Here is a 22,600-nt window from a genome sequence, read left to right as displayed (position 1 = left end):
CCATGGACTGTAGCCTACCAGGCTCCTCCATCCATGGGATTTTCCAGGCAAGAATACTGGAGTGGGTTGCCATTTCCTTCTCCAGGAGATCTTCCCAACCCAGGGATTGAACCCGGGTCTCCTGCATGTAGGCAGACGCTTTACTGTCTGAGCCACCAGGGAAGTCCCCTGAACAAGTAAAACTGAGCTTAATGAATTCACCACAGTCTAGAAACTGGCCTCTAACTTGCAAGAACAGGGGGAGATCTATTGTTTTATTAGTGTACTGAAGTAGGTCAAACTCAGAGGGGTTAATCAAGTTCTCATTAATCAAGTTCTCACCAACTACTATTATACACCAGAATGATGATATATTCAAGAGAGGCCCAACCATCAGGCAGAAACACTTATGTTAGCATGCCAACACAGTCTCTTTTTGTGATCAAGTGACATGAAGAACCAAATTATCATCAGAAGACCACTTTATTAATGTTCAATTTTAAAACAGTTATCAAGCAGAGTCTCTGATCCGTCAGTCTGATTGTTGAATATCCTTGAATAAACATATAAGTGGGAAGTTAAATGATCAAAAGATTACTCTTGTGAATACTGACCAGAACAAAGGAATATGAAGAATCTTAAAAAAGCAAAGGTAATGTGAAGCACTGTCTCTCACACAAGAGGGATGTCACCTAAAAGACCATGCAACACAGATCCAGAGGCATGTCATTCACATATTAGTACACAATTCACATGACCATTTGTCATAGCCCTGGCAGGATACTAAATAGAATCTTTACCTTGTTTTTGCATTCACAGTATATACTAGAGAATGTCCCATATTAATGCTGAAGAATGACATCATTCTTTTGTAGGGTTGTATAGATGGCACCAGTGGTAAAGAACCCACCTGCCAAGGCAGGAGACCTAAGAGATGGGAGTTGGATCCTTGGGTTGGGAAGATCCCCTGGAGGAGGAAATGGCAACCCACTTCAGTATTCTTGCCTGGAGAATGGACATAGTAGCCTGGCGGGCTAGTGTTTATGGGGTCACAAAGAGTCAGACATGACTAAAGCAACTTAGCATGCACACATAGCATTCCTTGCTTTATGTTCCTTAATTTGTTTAAGCTTCCAATTCAGAAGGCCTGGAGACTCTTAATCTAAACTCACCTTATTTTCTTTAGTATCTTAACCAATTTGTTAATTCTTCTCTCTCCTCTATTTCGTTTCGACACTCCACTCACACCTTCCCTATGACTGACACATGTGTTCAAGTCTTCTCCTTGATCTTTTAAGCCTTTCTCTCAATAAAGTGAAATCTCCCTTTTCTTTCACAAAAATCAAGATGCTAGAAAGGATGGTCTTTACTTAGACTCCCTTTCTCCACCCATTCACTATTCAATCCATTGTAGTTGGGCCTCTGCCCTCATCATTATACTGAGAATAAGCCAGATACAATCACCAGTGTCCCGTTTGCCCCAAACAATTTAATCTTTTTGTTTTGCTTTTTGGTTATTTGGCACAGCTTATGGGGTTTTAGTTCCCCAACTAGGGACTGAATCCTGAACCCACGGGAATGAAAGAATGGAGTGGTAACCACTAGGCTGCCAGAGAATTCCCCCAAACAATTTAATCTTAAAATCCAACTTATTTGGCCTCCTTATTGACCATGACCCACTTGGAATTCTTTCTCAAACTAGATGTGATGACAATGCTCAGTCCTGGATCTCCTTGGATCTAGCTCTTTTTCCTTTCCCAGTCTCTTTTGCTAGTTTCTCATCTTTTCCAGGCTGTTGTAAGCCAGGATTCTGCCTTTGACCTTCTTTTCACTTTATGCTACACCCTCGTTAGATTGTCTCAGGCTTTCAACATGCTAAATGCCCGTATTTCCAGCCAACGTCTCTCTGAGTTCCACCCTGTGACCTCACCTGCCAGGCACTTCCATCTGGGTGTCTCACAGCTACCTGAAGCTCAACACTCAAACTCAAAACTCAACTAAATTTTTCAACATTTGCTTCTTAATGCCACTGCATCTGTTTTCCCTCTTTCTCCTTTGTCTTTCATAAGTGTTCAGAGACCTACAGTATCCTCAGCACCACCAAATGTATCTTTTTGTTAGGCTTGTCACATATATTTCCAGGATTCAAAAATCTGCTGCAATATCAAATAGCATTTGATGGACAGAATGAAGATGAAGCTATGTTGGTTTTCTCTTATGGAACCTTGCCAACATGTGGCTCCTGAGAAATTTTCACAGATCCTTTCCTGGACAAACGTTGGGAGTTCAAATCTCCCACCTTGACCTTTTCTCCCGTGTACCCTCGTCACAGCATTAGTCAGACAGTCACTCGCCTCTCAGATTTCTCAGGTGTGAGTCAGGAATTGGCCTAACATGTCATTCAAATCCATAGAGGTATTACTAAACTATGTGAGGTGAGGAAAGCTCCAGGCACACCACATTCATTTCCTTGGAGGGGAAGAAGGGAGACACAACAAATGAAGAACTTGCACCCAAAATCCCCACTAAAATTCAAATCATGATCCTTTCATACTCTTGATGCTATAGGAGAATTAAGACAAATGTAACTGGCTTTTAATAATCTCCTTAAACTTTAGCTTCTTGTGTGATAGCTCCTCTGCTATCTTGTACCTTGTCACCTCAGCCAAAGCCTCCATTTTACCATCTCATTATATGATCATACCCTTTGACTAAAAACTCTCCACTAACAAATCAACCATAGAAAAGCACTCCAAATACCAGAAAAAGCCACATTCACAGAGATTTCTGTTTCTGTTCTACTAAAATAGTGAAAAATTGTAAACTTTTCACTTGAAAAGTGAAAAAGTTTTTGATTGAAAAATTTTAATATTCATCAATATGATAATGGCTAAGTAAGTCAGGAAACACCCACTCAAAAGAACTCTCATACTCATTAATAGCTGTAATTTGAATTAACATGAGACATTCTTAGGTCAGAATGTTCAGCTGAAAAAAAAAATGTCCAAAATGGAACATATGGATGGACAACTGTCTACAAAAAAAGTCTCTGCACAGAAAAACATTTTTTAAATGTAATTAAAATATCAATAGTTTTATTCCTATGAAGAGATTTTTTAGTAATTTAGTTTTTTTCTTCAAATCAAGTTTTCTATAATGAACATTTGTTACTTTCATGAGGAAAAAAATAAAGCAACTTTTTCAATGTGTTTTCATAAAATCCCAGTCTGCACAATAAATAGATTAACTTTAGTAGTAGTCTTGAGACCACTGTCTTTGAGCCAAAACCCCATACTGGAATAGACGGAAACTTCTAAACTGAGTCATCTTTCTTCTTTCTCCAAATAACAAAATAAACTGGCCACCAAGTGTTTTAATAGTATGTACAAAAAACCTAACATCTGGCAGTAAGACACTGAGCTTTTCATCTCACAGTCCAGAAAGGATGCTTGAGGAATAACTGAAAAATATCAGAGACTGAATAATTATCCAATATTTTCTTAATCATACCAGGTAGTTCTCTAAAGACTGGAAAAATACTGAAATTTTTATTTTTTAATCAGCACCCCAAGTAAGAAAACACAACTCTGAAAGATAGTGAAGCTACAGCAATTAACCCACCCATGTTCACTACTTTGCAGAATTAGTTTACCTGCCAACCTCAATCTGCCAGGATTCTCCTAATTTTTTAAGTGTGAATTGTGGCAATTTTGCCACAGAAGCTGTTGGGCAGTCTGTCAAGAAATAACTGCTACTGTCCATTACATTCTGTCTTTCCTAATGGAGTTATTGAGGAATATTTCAGGTTTTTAACATTTTTAAATTGACATGTTTATTGATTCTTGCTCTCTTTATGTGCATTATACACATTGCTGCCATTGCATATCAAAATGCTAAACGTTACAACTCAAAACTCACCATCACAGTAGGTAACTTCCTTAGGTTATTAGCAAATGTCACCAATGCAACTGAATAGCAAGTATTAAAATAAAATGTCTTTAGATCTTCTTGATAATCTAAGACTATAATTAAATGCATTAGTAATACTTTCTGACAATGAAGCCCTTAATTTTTTTAATCCAAAGTAACCTTTTCTACAATTTCTTAGCAAAAATGGAAAGAAACCGCAATTAGACTATCAGGACCATGTTATCATCATCATCTTCTTTTAATCCAAAACAGTGGGTGATATAAGAGGGAAAGTTCTAAAGTTCTTTAATTGAAACTAATTCCTATCAACCTCCAGCAACTTTAGCAAAGCTCAAAATAGCAGATAATAGGATGATTAATGCTTTAATCCCCTAACAAAAGGATGTTGAGCCTGCTACTATTGCTCATTCCCTTCTCAGAATTTATTTTTGTTTTCCTTGATTCCAAACAGTTGCTTTTAAATGGGAGAATCATGGCTATCCCAGCAATGTGCTACTTAACAACAAGAGGAAATACAGTTCAGGAATAAAGCTGAAAGGGCAGGGATTCTATTAGAATCTGAAAACGGTTCCCTTCATCTTCATGGTGCTGTGGTATTTGCGCGATCAGTCGCTTCAGTTGTGTCAGACTCTTTGCGACCCTATTGACTGCAGCCCACCAGAGTCCTCTGTCCATGGGATTCTCCAGGCAAGAACACTGGAGTGGGTTGTCATTCCCTCCTCCAGGGGAGCTTCCCGACCCAGGGATGGAACCTGCATCTCCAGGACTGCAAGCAGATTCTTTACCCACTGAGCCACCTAGGAGTGATATTTAATTTGTATTAAATGCACCATCACTTAGTGACTTTCTCTGCTTCTGCAGTCTTTATTAGCATCCAAGTGCATATATTATGTGCCTAACATACTAGCTGAGAAGTGAAATGTAAGATGTCCTTGCCCTCACAGAGTTTATAATGCCAAGTTGAGATATATGACTACTTAATATATATCTATGAAAGATTAGAAAGTATATGACTCCAACTGATCCTACGAGTGTGGGGTAGATTATTAATAAGATAGAAATTCAGAGAAGGAAAAGTTAAAGGGGTTCTTGAGTGATGTCCGAAAAGCTGCTCAGAGAATGTTGAATAGGACAGCCTTGAAAGACAACTTGAGCTTGAGTGAGTGGGAAGGAAGGGTCTGTGCTAATCTCTTGTAAGATCTATCACTCATCTCACTTTGTCTTTTCTTGTTTTCTACTTGTGTGCTTATCTGTAAATTTTTTAGATAAAAGAGACCTCAGTAAGGAAAATAAATACTGGAGAAAACCTTGGGGAACTCATAATCTTAACCCTTCTTTTCTCACATGATGTGGAATTTGAGGAATTGGCCTGGGTCAAGAAAAAAGAAATTTTGGCAGATGGTCAGTAGGTCCAAGGAGATGCTAAAGAAGCATATTTGTGACCAGCTGATGGTGACAAGTGTTTCTTTTTAATGTTTCAGTCTTTACAAAGGACTTCATAAGTCTCCACATCCTACCCTTCAACACTAGTCTTAAGATAAGTAACAGCCAACTCTAACATTCTAGTCAGGTCCACAGCCTTATTTATATAAGACATATGACAGGCAAGCTAGCCCAGTTACTAGTACAGGTTAAAAATATTTTTCAATAGGTTCTTAGGGGCCAGAGGTTACAGAGCAATTGAAAAATACGAAATAAATATACCAGTATAAACTTCTAAATATAGTACATCACCCTCTCAGACCACCATACAAAATAGTATCTTTGAGCATGCTTTGGATTTTGCTTTGTTTTGAAGTTTAAAATGTTGTTCTTAAGGATTTTGCTCCTCTGATTTGATCCAACACTTCATATTAAAATAAATTTCTAACCTGGAAAAACAATAGCCCTAGTTTACTCTCAAACAATTTGGTTCCCAGCATTTATATGATGGAGCTTCCATCTCTGCTCCCCAAACTGTAACCTGAGACAAGTCAGTTCTTTGCAAGCCACTTGATTTTCTCAGAATGTCTCTAAAAAGTTCCCACCACCACACCCAAAACACAACAACTTTGAAATTCTATTCATGCTTTCTCTTGCCCTTGGAATTGTTTATGGCAAATTGATTTCCCTCTTTATTACTAAGAAGTGAAACAAAAGGATAATGAAGCTCAGAAAAAGTTTTCCAAATTGGGATACTGCAAAGCTGTATATTCATTTTGGTAAAATGAGTATTTTACCATTTCTCCCTAGAATCCAGGGTTCTTCTTTGATTTCCATTATGATGGTTTACAGTTCCGGTTCATTTTCTTTTTTTTTTTTTTGGGGGGGGGGGGGTGAAGGAAAGTGCAGTGTTTATTGTAAAGGCCTCCACATGAGGACGATGGGGTGACACCTGCTCTAAAACCCAAACTTCTGGGAGGGTTTCAGCAAAGCATTTTTTTTTTTCTTTTTTTTTTAATTAGTTGGAGGCTAATTACTTCACAACATTTCAGTGGGTTTTGTCATACATTGCTATGAATCAGCCATAGATTTACACGTATTCCCCATCCCGATCCCCCCTCCCACCTCCCTCTCCACCCGATTCCTCTGGGTCTTCCCAGTGCACCAGGCCCGAGCACTTGTCTCATGCATCCCACCTGGGCTGGTGATCTGTTTCACCATAGATAGTATACATGCTGTTCTTTTGAAATATCCCACCCTCACATTCTCCCACAGAGTTCAAAAGTCTGTTCTGTATTTCTGTGTCTCTTTTTCTGTTTTGCATATAGGGTTATCGTTACCATCTTTCTAAATTCCATATATATGTGTTAGTATGCTGTAATGTTCTTTATCTTTCTGGCTTACTTCACTGTGTATAAGGGGCTCCAGTTTCATCCATCTCATTAGGACTGGTTCAAATGAATTCTTTTTAACGGCTGAGTAATATTCCATGGTGTATATGTACCACAGCTTCCTTATCCATTTGTCTGCTGATGGGCATCTAGGTTGCTTCCATGTCCTGGCTATTATAAACAGTGCTGCGATGAACATTGGGGTGCATGTGTCTCTTTCAGATCTGGTTTCCTCAGTGTGTATGCCCAGGAGTGGGATTGCTGGGTCATATGGCAGTTCTATTTCCAGTTTTTTAAGAAATCTCCACACTGTTTTCCATAGTGGCTGTACTAGTTTGCATTCCCACCAACAGTGTAAGAGGGTTCCGTTTTCTCCACACCCTCTCCAGCATTTATTGCTTGTAGACTTTTGGATAGCAGCCATCCTGACTGGCGTGTAATGGTACCTCATTGTGGTTTTGATTTGCATTTCTCTGATAATGAGTGATGTTGAGCATCTTCTCACGTGTTTGTTAGCCATCTGTATGTCTTCTTTGGAGAAATGTCTGTTTAGTTCTTTGCCCCATTTTTTGATTGGGTCATTTATTTTTCTGGAATTGAGCTACAGGAGTTGCTTGTATATTTTTGAGATTAATCCTTTGTCTGTTGCTTCATTTGCTATTATTTTCTCCCAATCTGAGGGCTGTCTTTTCACCTTACTTATAGTTTCCTTTGTAGTGCAAAAGCTTTTAAGTTTCATTAGGTCCCATTTGTTTAGTTTTGCTTTTATTTCCAATATTCTGGGAGGTGGGTCATAGAGGATCTTGCTGTGATTTATGTCGGAGAGTGTTTTGCCTATGTTCTCCTCTAGGAGTTTTATAGTTTCTGGTCTTACATTTAGATCTTTAATCCATTTTAAGTTTATTTTTGTGTATGGTGTTAGAAAGTGTTCTAGTTTCATTCTTTTACAAGTGGTTGACCAGTTTTCCCAGCACCACTTGTTAAAGAGGTTGTCTTTTTTCCCTTGTATATCCTTGCCTCCTTTGTCAAAGATAAGGTGTCCATAGGTTCGTGGATTTATCTCTGGGCTTTCTATTCTGTTCCATTGATCTATATTTCTGTCTTTGTGCCAGTACCATACTGTCTTGATGACTGTGGCTTTGTAGTAGAGTCTGAAGTCAGGCAGGTTGATTCCTCCAGTTCCATTCTTCTTTCTCAAGATTACTTTGGCTATTCGAGGTTTTTTGTATTTCCATACAAATTGTGAAATTCTTTGGTCTAGTTCTGTGAAAAATACCGTTGGTAGCTTAATAGGGATTGCATTGAATCTATAGACTGCTTTGGGTAGAATAGCCATTTTGACAATATTGATTCTTCCAATCCATGAACACGGTATGTTTCTCCATCTGTTTGTGTCCTCTTTGATTTCTTTCATCAGTGTTTTATAGTTTTCTATGTATAGGTCTTTTGTTTCTTTAGGTAGATATACTCCTAAGTATTTTATTCTTTTTATTGCAATGGTGAATGGTATTGTTTCCTTAATTTCTCTTTCTGTTTTTTCATTGTTAGTATATAGGAATGCAAGGGATTTCTCTGTGTTAATTTTATATCCTGCAACTTTACTATATTCATTGATTAGCTCTAGTAATTTTCTGGTAGAGTCTTTAGGGTTTTCTATGTAGAGGATCATGTCATCTGCAAATAGGGAGAGTTTCACTTCTTTTCCTATCTGGATTCCTTTTACTTCTTTTTCTGCTCTGATTGCTGTGGCCAGAACTTCCAACACTATGTTGAATAGTAGTGGTGAGAGTGGGCACCCTTGTCTTGTTCCTGATTTCAGGGGAAATGCTTTCAATTTTTCACCATTGAGGGTGATGCTTGCTGTGGGTTTGTCATATATAGCTTTTATTATGTTGAGGTATCTTCCTTCTATTCCTGCTTTTTGGAGAGTTTTAATCATAAATGAGTGTTGAATTTTGTCAAAGGCTTTCTCTGCATCTATTGAGATAATCATATGGTTTTTATCTTTCAATTTGTTAATGTGGTGTATTACATTGATTGATTTGCGGATATTAAAGAATCCTTGCATTCCTGGGATAAAGCCCACTTGGTCATGGTGTATGATTTTTTTAATATGTTGTTGGATTCTGTTTGCTAGAATTTTGTTAAGGATTTTTGCATCTATGTTCATCAGTGATATTGGCCTGTAGTTTTCTTTTTTTGTGTCATCTTTGTCTGGTTTTGGAATTAGGGTGATGGTGGCCTCATAGAATGAGTTTGGAAGCTTACCTTCATCTGCAATTTTCTGGAAGAGTTTGAGTAAGATAGGTGTTAGCTCTTCTCTAAATTTTTGGTAGAATTCAGCTGTGAAGCCATCTGGTCCTGGGCTTTTGTTTGCTGGAAGATTTTTGATTACAGTTTCGACTTCCTTGCTTGTGATGGGTCTGTTAAGATCTTCTATTTCTTCCTGGTTCAGTTTTGGAAAGTTATACTTTTCTAAGAATTTGTCCATTTCATCCAAGTTGTCCATTTTATTGGCACAGAGCTGCTGGTAGTAGTCTCTTATGATCCTTTGTATTTCAGTGTTGTCTGTTGTGATCTCTCCATTTTCATTTCTAATTTTGTTAATTTGGTTCTTCTCTCTTTCTTTCTTAATGAGTCTTGCTAATGGTTTGTCAATTTTGTTTATTTTTTCAAAAAACCAGCTTTTAGCTTTGTTGATTTTTGCTATGGTCTCTTTAGTTTCTTTTGCATTTATTTCTGCCCTGATTTTTAAGATTTCTTTCCTTCTGCTAACCCTGGGGTTCTTCATTTCTTCCTTCTCTAATTGCTTTAGGTGTAGAGTTAGGTTATTTATTTGGTTTTTTTCTTGTTTCTTGATGTAAGCCTGTCATGCTATGAACCTTCCCCTGAGCACTGCCTTTACAGTGTCCCATAGGTTTTGGGTTGTTGTGTTTTCATTTTCATTCATTTCTATACATATTTTGATTTCTTTTTTGATTTCTTCTATGATTTGTTGGTTATTCAGAAGCGTGTTATTTAGCCTCCATATGTTTGAATTTTTAACAATTTTTTTCCTGTAATTGAGATCTAATCTTACTGCACTGTGGTCAGAAAAGATGACTGGAATGATTTCAATTTTTTTGAATTTTCCAAGACCAGATTTATGGCCGGTTCATTTTCTAATTCTTTTCATTGCAAATACTGCCCTGAGCTTCTCCCTGCACTAGCCTGGAATTATCTGTATGAGGATATCAAAGTCATCTCCTGGAGGGCTGGAGCAAGGGATGGTGGTACACTCACTGAGTTACAAAGGTTGTTTCTGCTTCACTGAAAATTAAAAAGGAAAAATCGCAAGGTTGCTGTTGAAAACAGACCCTCAATCAATGTTACCTCCCCATAGCAGTTAATAATTTTAAAGTCTTTTGGCCTATCGTTACTCTTTGGCTCTTCACAGCAACTTTGTGGTAAATGTGAAGCTCAAGATAGAAATTTCCTCTAGCTGTGGGTTTACTCTTCAGCAGAACTGGAGTGCTCAAAATCTTCACTCGCCGGCTGCTACCACCATACCCTGCTGCTTGACGTCAGAGCCAAGGCCACAGACAGCCACAGAAGAGTTTCCTAAGGATCACGAATGTCTTGAATCACAAAGGACAGCCCTATGATGCTACCGGTGGCCTGGTGGACCTGGAACTCCAGCCTCAAGGCCAAGATCAGCAAAACAGTGTAAGCATGTGGAGACGCAACATACTGTTCTTCTCTCTAGGTCTGAGAGGGGTATGGGTATGGGGCACCCATCAGAGATGCCAGCTCGTGGCACAAATAGTGTAATAAAGCTATCTTTTAATATGTTCTATTCATGTTTTACTGGTAAAGGAATGCTATGAGGCAGGTATTTAGGGTTTGTGGAGTAAGGAAACAAGAATGGTGGGTTTATACCTGCACACTCCTCATGAAGGGTCCAGGTATCTAGTGTGGTGAGAAGTCCGGTGACTTGTGCAAGGCTACACAAACATCAGAAAAGAATCATAAATAGTAATAATAGTAAAAATAACCCCTCCTCTCTGAGCCTTCAATTCTTAACATTTACAAGTATTCTCCAATTGACAAAGCATGTCATCAGAAATAGAGTACTGTGAATTAATTTCTGTTATTAATAATATGTAGAGTGCTTTGAAACTATAAGACCTTCATTACCATGTAATCATTTTTTTCCTAACATCACTAAAATGAATATTGGCAGTGTCAACCTCATTTTTCAGATGAGGCAAATAACACACACTTAGGCTTATGTGTTGATGAATAAGAAAGGACTAGAGATGATGATCAATCTGATGAATAGTTGATGTAGAAGAAAGAGAAGTAAAGAGTTTGAATGCCTTTCAAAATTTTTTCTGATTTTGAAAGTTCCTTGTCTTTGAAAGTGTCATTACTTAAATCTAAGCCAAAGGCCTTGATGATTTCTAAGGGGAAGGAAGCGTATTGCATCAATCACAGAGCAATGTTCTCCAACTCAAAATCATCTTTAATTTTACAGAAAGTGAATGAAACACTCTTCTCTTTTTTTGACTTGAACAAAAGTAAAATCTCACTAAATTATTCTTCTCTTTCTCCATTACTTTCATATTTGTTCATCACATCAGTGATTGGAAGCACACTAATTCTTTTTCCCCCAATTTGATCCTGGATTAGTGACTAGTCTGCTTTGGAAAGAAAAAAGTTCAAAATATAAACAATGTATTCTAATTGATTATAGATGTTAAGATTATGCATGTAAGCACCTAATATGAAAACATTATTTCTATATTCATTCAAATAATGCTCCTTCCATAATGGGCATCAGGAATATTACCAAGTTTTTTTATTATATGGATATTTTGGTTAAAAATCAGAAAAATGTCAATGGTAGTAAGTGAAACAATCAACCTACTGAAAAATCTTTCACCAGAAGTGGTAAAATAGCCATTGCTCATACAGAGAGGATATATAACACAACAAACATTTAGAGGAGTAAAAAAATTCTACTCTGTTAGGAGTGGATTTGGTAATCTTAATAGGTCCCTTTTCTGTTATGAGGATTTCTGATTCTGTCTCCTTTCCTGGTACTTTGAAAATAAAAAGATCTTTTTGTCAGTCATCTGTGATGTGATTGCTAGTCAATCAAGTCATCTGGCCCCAAATGATAAAGCGATCATCCTTGTGGTTTTCTGCAGCTTAGTAAGGAGCAGACTCTCAGACCTATGCAGGAGTGGGGGCAGGCATTTCAGAAATCATTTCCAAGTGAAGCCTGGTATAATATCAACCTTTTTTAAGAGTCATTATGAAAGGTCAGCAGAACAAATGCCCCTGAAGTGCTGAGGCAGAGAAAAGCATAAGCAGTTCTCGGCCAACACCCTCTACTATTAACCAGTGTACACCCCTGCCAAAGGGACATTCCTCAACCAACACTCTGGAAAAGTTAATCCTGCTCCAGAGTCACCCATGGCTCCCTATTGCCTGCATAACAAAAAGAAGGCTTAGATGGAAATATCCACCAGGGCTTAATCCTACTCTTGTAAATATTATTCTACACATTTCCTCTTCTGTATATTCACCACTCCTTGGCTTTCCCATGTGTTGGCTCAACATGTTCTACCTGCTAAAATGGCCCCTTCAGTCTGCTACTTTCCTTTATGACCCGGCCCAAGTCATAACTCCTGTGGTCTCCCTCAACTGCCCCTTTCATAATCATCTCACTTCTAAGTATTTGCCCTCACTCTTCATTGGTCATTCAGCATATGCTGCCTCTTTTATCCTAAGGTTATAACTTTAGTATAACTTTACTGGAGGTAAGGGCTATTTCTCAAGCAACATTTGTCCTATATCCACCATAGCGTCCAGTACATGGGAGTCATATTACACATTTGAGTAGCCCTGGAGTATACAAAGCTCCCTCAAGGCAGCTCTCAAGGTAACCAAACTCCCAGCAATATTATCACTGGACCCCACTGTCCTAGCCTCACTCTTGAGAATCCCCCAAGCCATTCATCCACTGCTCTCACCTTTAACTCTCTATCTGCATTTTACAGATGAAAAAAATCAAGACTCAAAAAAGCTGCTTCCCCTATATTTGTAGGTTTGTGAGAACCTGAAGGCAAGTCCTGGTCTTCTAACTCCAAATTCAGGTATCTTTCTACTTTATCATGCTACTTCCCTGAGAAGCATTCACAACATTTTTGTGTATTTGGACCCTGACTGTCAGCACTGCCACCAACTCCTGTAATCTGTTAGGGAAAGATGTGTGTATGTGTACATGCACGTGCATTTGTGTATGTGTTGTGTCAATAACTGAGTGGGGTGGATAAAAAACACAGAAGTAGTAAAGGTATAAAATAAAAACAAATAAAGGTTATGACACTTAGGAGGTTCCAAGTTCTAAGCCTGAACCGATTTGTTATATGTTCTTGGGCAAGTCATCTTTCTAAGCCTGAGTCCATTAATGTCAGATTAAACAAGATAAACTCCAAAGTGCCGTCCAGCTCTAACATTCTGTGACACCCTGTTTAGCTCTGGAAAGAGGTTATGCCAGAACCTTATCCCCTTCCAAGCCAGCATCAAGACATGAAGTAGCTCTTAATCCATGTACCATACTTACACTCTACATGCTGTCACAGAAGAAAATGAAAGTGTCAGTCGTTCAGTCGTGTCCAACTCTTTGTGACCCCATGAACTGTAGCCCGCCAGGCTCCTCTGCCCATGGAATTCTCCAGGCAAGAATACTGGTGTGTGTTGCCATTTCCTTTTCCAGGGGATCTTCCTGTTCCAGGGATCAAACCCGAGTCTTTCACATTGCAGGCCGATTCTTTACCATCTGAGCCACCAGAGAACAGAGGAAGCTCATATCAAGACTGTCTTGATGCTCAACCCACAAATGCTCCCCTTTTAGCTCTACTCCAAATCCATATTTGGTGCCCCAACCCAGGGCAAATATGATGTGATTCCAAACCCACTTGTCCTTCGTCCCTTAGTCCAAAATAAGAATCCATAGATCTGTGAAAAATGGCACCACACTTCTGACCATAATCAATATCTAATCAAGAAAGATAAAGACAATTGTTACTCAAAGTGCCAGCAGATATCAATTGAAATTAAAGCTGAGGCACCAAAGTATCCTATCACCTACATTGGAATTTTTTTGTAAAGAAAAATCATTACATGTCTGGAATGTTTTAGGCATAGGTGGTTCTGTTTAAAGCAGGAATATGGACTTAGCTATAATACTGCTACCACCTTTCATAAATTCTGATTCTAGAGCTTATATGTGAAAACAATATGAAACTCTAAGCTTGGAAACTGGATTCTAGTGAGAATTAGCTGTGTAAGCAGGTGGAACAATTCACTTAATTTTTTTGCACTCAATAATCCCATCTATGAGATGAGGAGAGTGAGTGATGGGAGGAGATATTAAAGTAATGTACATATATAAAAATTGGTCATTTAAATTCATCAAACGCTATTGATGAATTTAAAATAGCCTCTTCAAAGAAGTTTTTTTTTTTTTTTTTTTTTTAAATCCAAGCTGAGTTTTGACTGAGCTTTATAGCTACAGGACAGGGATGTTAAACAGTATATTCAGTGAGTACAACTTTTAAGAACTTAACCACTAAGCTTAATGAGTGTTACTCATTCATGCCCAGATATCAACCTGAATCTTTACCATGATTTTAGATAAGTGGTACCTCTCTCTGGGATTCTGTCTGAAAGAAAATAATAGCCCAAAAGTCTTCTTTCAGAATACTGTTATGAGGGTACATGAAGCAAAGTCACCTGATATGAACTCCAATTCTAAGTCATGACCTCTGGAAGGGCTGGGAGGAAGCTCAGCATAAGTCAGAATAACAGACTCTCTTCCTGTATTTCTTACTGACCATTGGATAAAGAGTCATGAGTAACAACTTGTTCTTTCTCATCTTTATTCAGTTGTAAAGTGGAGGTAAACCCACAGTCAGGGGCTCTTTTCCCCACAGGCATGGGCAGAAAAGATCCATCTTCATCTCTCATGTGATTCCCAAATAGTCTGCAAGAGTTTTCTTGTTCTGTTTACAAATTAAAACCAATTTAGCAGCTTAAAACACAGTCCCTATTATTTCAAAGTTTCTGTAGCTCAGGAGTCAGTGCAGCTTAACTGGGTTTGAGGTCCGGGTTTACAGGCTGAAATTAAGGTGTTGGCTGGGCTGCATTCCCATCTGGAATCTCAACTGATAAAGAATCTGTGTCCAAATTAATTCAAGCTGTTGACAGGTTCATTTCCTCTTGACTGTACTACCAAGGGCCCTGGCTTTTTACTAGGTATTGGCAGGAGGTCACCCTCAGGTCCTAGAGGCTACCTTCCATATGGACTTCTCCAACATGGCTATTTACTTCATCAGGCCCACAAGAAAAGTCTCCAGCCCCAATCTACTAAGACCAACGTCATATAATGTAAGATAATTACAGGAATGACAATCAACTTTACCATATAAATAACCTAATCATGAGAGTGATAACTCATCATCTTGCCAGATTCTACTGCTTAGAAGCAAGTCATGGGTCCTAGCCACAGTAAAAGGTGGAACATGGAACAAATCTGTGAACACCAGGAGGTTGGATTTTCTGGGGGTCATCTTACAGTCGGTCTGTACTACTGGTCCCCAACAGTGAAATCAACCATGAAGCTCTACAGCTGAAGCCCTCCATTCTTACCAGGGAATTTCTTCCTCACCATTTCCCAATCACCGATGCTTTCACAGTTGTTCCTACAGCCCTGAGACTTAAAGCCACTCATACTCACAAGAGGCCCTGTCCATTCATTCTGCAAATTTATCTCCTAAGTCAGACGCTATGCTTGTGTGGTGGTCAGAATAATGCCACATGGATACACATACACACAGCAAAAAATATGCCCAGGTCCTAATTTCCAGAATCTATGAATATGTTTGGTTAAATGTCAAAGCGGAATTTAGATGGCAGATGGAATTAAGTTTGTGAATCAGCTGACCTGGAGATGGAAAAATTATCCTGCATTATCTGGGTAGGTCCAATTTAACCACAAGGATTCTTACACATGGAAAAGAGAGGCAGAAGAGAGTGTGTCAGAGCGATGCAATATAAGAAAGACTCATCCAGCCCCTGCTGGCTTTGAAGATGGAAGGAAGGCACAAGCCAAGGAATGTGGGAAGCCTCTGGAATCTGGAAAAGAGAAAAATGTGGAGCCTTCCCTCAAGCGTCCCAAAAGGAGCTCAACCCTGCCAACACCTGACTGTAGCCTAGTTAGCTTAATTTCAGACTTCTGGTCTCTAGAACTATAAGATAATAAATTTGTGCTGTTTTAAGACACTAAGTTTGTGGTGATTTGTTATAGCAACAATGGAAAACCATTGCCGCTAGGATCTGGGGACACAAACATAAAAGACGCATGATTCTTGCCCTCAAGAAGCTCAGAGGCAAATGGGATGGGAGACAACATAGATAACCTCAGAAGAGGGGACAGAGCGGCCACTAGCCTTAGCACCAAGGTCAATTTCCCAGTACCACTTAACCACCCACAGTCTACTCCTCCCGAGGCCACTGTCTAAGCTGCTTGTGGCTTTAGGGCAAGAATTTTCCCTTCAGTAATGCAGAGGTGGCAGTTTCTGCCTCACATTTAAAAGAGGAGGGGAAAAAAAAAACCAACAAGGTTTGACACATCCAATTCAACACACAACTATAGAGAATTTTATTAAGTACCAAGAACAGGAGATACACAAATGAATAAAACAGATCTTCACCCTCAGAGATTTTAAACTCTTAAAGAAAGCAGACACATATATTCATAAACTTAATTCCATGATAAGTGCTGTAATAGAACTATGGATATGATCCCTTGGGAATACAGATAAAAAGGAATTAATTATGCTGAGAAAGGGAGGGAATGATATAAAGTCCTAGGAAGAAGGTGACCTGTGAAATGGATCTTGAGGAGTCATTAGGAGGATGACATGTAGATTAAAAAAAAAAAAAGCAGAAAGAACAAGATGAAAATGCACGACAAATAGCGGAACACATTGCATTTGAGAAATCTGCCCAAAGCAGTTAGAACCTGGGATACAAGCAAGGGGAAGAACTGAGGGGATATCAAATGGAGACTGACGAGGCTGGAAGGAGCCAGTGGAGAAAGATCTACATGTCCACAGGCATGGACCTGAAGGCCCATAAGGGACCCCACTGTTCAGGGCATCATTCCACATCTGTTTTACATTTACTCTTGTCACAGTATGGACACTGGGCTGAAGGGATGAGAAAAGGGGAGGGGTGCCTGACTGGAGGTCAACCATGAACTGGGAGAAAAATTAGGAAGACCTGACTTAAGGCAGTGAATGAAGAAATAGAGGGGAAAGGGAGATTTTTGAGAGCGATGTTTGAGGTTTGAGCAAATGAACTTAATATGGTACATAAGGGAAAGGAATTAGAAAGAATTCCTTCCATGTTTCTACTTAGGTGACTTAGCGGGAAGGGATGGTGTCTCTGATTCAGTTGCCCTAGTTGACACATAGCTGTAAACTGATCTAGGGAAGGCAAGTGAAGGAATGGGTTTTAAGAAATGATAATGGATTAAATTATTTCATAACAAAAGGAGGATCAGTCTGAATTCCTTTAGGGAAGGAGCTATATAAATTTGAACCATGTTATCTTTAAAAGAAAATTTCTGTCAAAAGCTAATCAGGCTAGGATTAATTGGCTTTGTATTATCTGAGAAATTTATCAGAGACTGATAAGTATTGACTAGAATCTAGTGGCTACTTCAAATCTAGAGCATCCTAATGTCAATTATAACAAAGTTTCATCAATGCAGAGACAAATAGAAAAGATGAAATGCAGCATTACTTTAGCTGCTATAACAAAAAATGTTTCAATTAATTTTACTTACATCAATTACCAAAATAATCATCTTCTATGATTTAAAGGGAAAGGGTTGGGAAGACAGAGAAAACTAGAGAGTGAAATTTCTCATGGGAATTACCTATAATGTGTTTTTAAATCTGAGATTATGGAGACTGGACAGTTCACACTTAATGCCTCATTGATCATCTCTGTTCCCACTTCTCTTTGTTAAAATGTCCACAAGTGTGTGCTGACTCAAATGTTCACATTTATCTGTGCAAATGTATGGCTGAACCTTGATTTTTCTCTGGTTTGTTTTACTGTATAAGCAATAACAAGATTACTATTAACTAGAAAGTTAACCGTGTAAGGTCACAATTTCACTGATCCTACTGAGAACTGAAGAAAAGCCCGACATTCTGGAAAAAGCAAAGCTCGTTTGTCATGTGAATGTGGTTGTGAGAACACAGACCTTTCTCATCAGCACGTGAAACTCAAAGGAGCATTTTTGTAAATCTGCAAGCTGAGAGGTGAAGAAGAGAAAGCCTGGAAGGTGAGCGTGTTGTGTGTGAATGCTATAAGATCACAGAGAGAGGTGACGCAACTTCTCTGCTGACGGAGCTCATCTCAGAAAAAGACCCTTCAGTCCCCGTTCATCTGACCCGTTCTTCCCACTGACTACTGTTTACTGTGCTCCTGGTGGTGGTCGTGATTTAGTCGCCAAATCGTGTCCGACTCTTGCGACCCCATGGACTGTGGCCCGCCAGGCTCCTCTGGCCATGGGATTCTCCAGGCAAGAATACTGGAGTGGGTTGCCATTTCCTTCTCCATACTGTGCACCTACTATGTGCCCAACTCCAGGCTACAGTCACAGAATACTTTCCACCGTCATTATCATTATCACCAAGAATGTGTATGGTACCCACTCTGTACCTGGCCAACTGCCCTTATACCTGTGGAATTAACAGATTGGAATTTAAGTAAGTAAAGCTACAAAACCTGAAGCACAAACCTAGTGTTACTGTTATTTTTAAATTGATTCTTTTTTCTACAAAGTAGTCGCTCTCCTCTCATCATAGCCCAGCTGGCTGCTACTAAGTAGCTGGCAGCTCATCACACACGTGTGTGACATTACAAATACCTGCGTGAGGGAGAAGACTAGAAGAGTTTGCATCTCCATAGTCAGCATGGATCATGCTTGAAAGATGAAATTTGAGGCTCAAAGAAATGTCATGTCTCCCCTATGCTGAATTAATCAGTCAGAGGAGAATTCGACCCAGGCATACATCTCCCAATCCCTTCCTAGTCCAGAGTTATTCCCACAGTTACTCCACCTTGTTTAAAAAAATCATTTATTTGGGCTTAAAAGTGGATTGACTTAGAACTATTAAGCGAATGAAAACTCCCGTGTTTGCCTGCTTCTGAGCTGTAGTCTAACCTGATACAGTTTTCCACTGATAATGCAAACACATGACCACCAGCTATTTTTCCAGCCCCAGGAAAGAGCTAGTGTCAATGTTTTCATCCACTCTTACCTGGTCTGAGAGTATAATATCAGGGTTGGTAGAAAGTAAGAAGAAGCTTTGTAGTAATGGAGAAAGACTTTTCAATGTAAAACTGACCAAACTGTAAATCAAATCTGTGCACCTAACAACTTAAAATACAGTCAGTGGACCAGCAGTATTAGCATCTCTTGGGAGCTTGTTAGAAATGCAGGATCTCAGGCCCAGTTGCCCATCTACTGAATCAAAATCTGCACTTTAACAAGATATCCAGGTGACTCGCATACACATTAAATTTTATGAAGCACTGTCCTAGACCTGGTGAGCACCAAGTCCCCAGAGCTTCCCAATTCCAGTGAGACAAAAGCCTGAGAGCTGTGCTGAGTCCGCAGCTTCCTCAGCTCTTAGCAGAGGTGGGCAGAGCCTGAATTCTTCAAAGCCACTGGGCCAGCTGCCTCCAGTCACGCACAGCCTGTCCACTTACCCTGGTGTACCACATAAACACAGGCTTGTATTTCTTGCATGTACATAAGAAAAGGTTATGTACTTTTCACGTACTCTCTGCATGAGAAAGATTAAGGACTGTTCTAACAACTGAGTGAACTTGAACAAGTGTTGGAAACATGAGTTCAATTTTGTAGGGTGCTTTGATGTCACAAAACATGCCATAAAATCATCAAGGGGTTATTTTTATCAACACTAACGGGACACACTGGGATTCCAGAAGGCACGCAGCTGCTGCTTTGTTCTGAGGACTGACTATTGGGTATCCCAGAAGGGCAGGATGATATCCCAATCCCAGTACTCTGTGACAGCGACTTTTGGAGTAGGTTTGAGGCGCCTCTCTTTATCTGATGGGGAATTATCTGACAGCCATTACATTGAGTTATAACATGACAGCATAGTCTAAGAATGAGAGGAATCGAGGCTTAGAAAACAGCCCCTCACCTTTTCCTATTGAGAAAATACCTGCAACTTACTTTTTCTCTGGAAATACTTCATTTTACATGCTTATTAGAAAGGGAGTATCAGTATAAATAAAAGCCTGTCAGCTTCTTTGTAATGCAAGACGCTCCAATGCAAGACATTCGGGGCACTTAGCCATCTTCAGTCTCAGCACAACCCAGGTACTCTAGACCTACCTCATGCAGTCCCACACAGCCAACATCAGCCATACTTAAATTTAAATCAAATTAGTTGAAGCTTAAATTTAAATATAAATTAATTTAAATCAAACAGGATAAAAAATTCAGTTTCAAATTAGCATTTACTATATTTCAAGAGTTCAGAAGTCACATATGAGTAATGACTACCACAGTGGATATGCATATATAAATTATTTCCACTATCACAGACAGTTCTATTAGAAGGTGCTACTCCAGGCTGTACAAATAAAGTATGTTCCACCCCTAGATTCTTTGCAGGAAAAGGGTCAAAGGGCCTTTAACATATTACTATCCTTTTTTTTTTACTTCATATTACTGTATTTTTTAATTTGATCCGCACTTTTTGTGGCATTTATTTCCAGGCCATTAAGTTTTTGTCTCTTCAGCTTCTTCTGGGATGTCTTTTTCTTCTGTGCAACCTCTTCTGGTTTAGGAACAACCTGCTCTTTTTCAGTAAGGATCATCTCAATGTGGCAGGGAGAGCTCATGTACGAGTTGACCCAATCATGAGCTCTGTGAGCCCTGGGCTGCATCTCAGGGGCTTTGTCCACCTGGATGTGCTCAGTGACCAAAGATTCTACATCTAAGCCTCGAGGTTCAGCATTACTCTCTGCGTTTTTGAGCATGTGCAGTAAAACTCAGCACTCTTTTTGCACCACTAACCCTGCACCCAATGCCACTGTTAGGCCTGGGCACACCTACCAACTCCACCATTATAAGGATGGAATGAAAAGTGACATCCTTCAGATGTTGTCGTTGTTCAGTCACTAAATCACAGCTGACTCTCGTGACCCCATGGACTTCAACAGGCTCCTCTGTCCTCCACTAGCTCCTCAAGTCTGCTCAAAAGCATGTCCACTGAGTTACAAATTTGAGCAAATCCTTCAGATGCTTGGTGGCTTTTTAGATAGGCACATCCTTCATGGCCGGGGAAGTTTCACGAGTGTTTTTAATGTGAACATGAAGAACCTATTGATTTGTATGATTTTGTGGGGTTTTCTGGGTTAAGTGAATAGTGAGTCATGTTTAGAGGTCACCTCAGACCACTTACCAGAAAAGCATCATATTACTATTCTTAACACAACCAATTGAAGCCCAGTAAGATAAAATTGTGAGCCAAACACACACTTACTCTCAAGAGCGTCTTCCCTCTTGTCTCCACTCCCCAACCCCAGCATCAGGAGCTAGTGAGACTTCCTAGAACACTGTAGGAAGATTACTCCAGGAGAAACATAGTTTGAGTTTTCTAACCATGCCTCACATCCACCCTTCATGGTAAATTCTTAAAGCATGCCCACTCCATCCCTACATACCCAAAATACTCTACCAAAATGGCCACCATAAAAAGAATTATATTATGTGTGTTAGCTCATTAATTCTCATGAGGTCATCCATCTTACAAATGTGAATCAAGAGATATCTCTCTACCAGGCCCTGTGTCGGCACAGAAGATACACTGATGGATAAGACAGTCATGGTCTCTTTCCTCAAGGAACTGACAGTCTAGCAGGAAATAGTGAACAAGCTATTATAAGTCTGACACAGACAACACAGGGGAAGCAGCAAATGATCTAAGAGGAAGGTCTGACCTTGTCTTCTGGGTTAGGGAAGGTCTCCTTAGCAAGTGATGTTTGAGGTGAGGTTTGAAAGATAAAATGCTAGTTAGGAAAAGAAGAGAGGAAAGGCATTCCAAGCAGTGGTAATGCCACGGCCCAAGGCTTTGAAGTTGGGAAGAACAAAGAATTGAAAGAGAATCGGTGTGACGGGCTCCCAGAGACTGAGTGGAGAGGGGCAGAGACAAGGGGAAGAGAAAACGTGGAGGTCACTCAGGCTGCAGAGAACAGATAGGAAGGGAGCAAAAATGCGTTCACAGAGATGATGTCTGAAATTCTGCACAGGATCAAGGGCTGGGATGAAGGCACCGTAAAAGTGAGCAGATTAACAAAACATTTGGACAAGAAGAGGATCAACAGGCCCTAAGACTGAAAGGATATCAAGAGTGAGGAAGAGAGAGGAGTTTTAAAATGATCCCAGATTTCTGGGTTCCAGGACTGTTTGGAGGGTAAACTGGCAAACACTGTAAAAGGAGAATGTTGCAGAGATCAGGGTATTAAAGTTAAGTTGGAATTAAGATGGAATTAACAATGTCTGTGAGCCATAGTATAAAAGGGGGTGTCTGAGTGGCCAGCAGTTATATCCAGGGGTCACCATGAGGGGTGTAGATGAGACTGAAACCCACAGAGTCAATGGGATCACCTCAGGAGAGAGCACAGATTAGGAAGAAAGGAAGCTGAGGCCCCACAGAGCCCCACAAGGAGCCTGAAGCACATGGCCGGCTGCAGCTGCCTTCAGG

The sequence above is a fragment of the Dama dama genome, chromosome 31 (assembly GCF_033118175.1).
Source record: "Dama dama isolate Ldn47 chromosome 31, ASM3311817v1, whole genome shotgun sequence".
In the NCBI taxonomy this organism is placed as follows: domain Eukaryota; kingdom Metazoa; phylum Chordata; class Mammalia; order Artiodactyla; family Cervidae; genus Dama; species Dama dama.
This window is presented reverse-complemented; position numbering follows the sequence as displayed.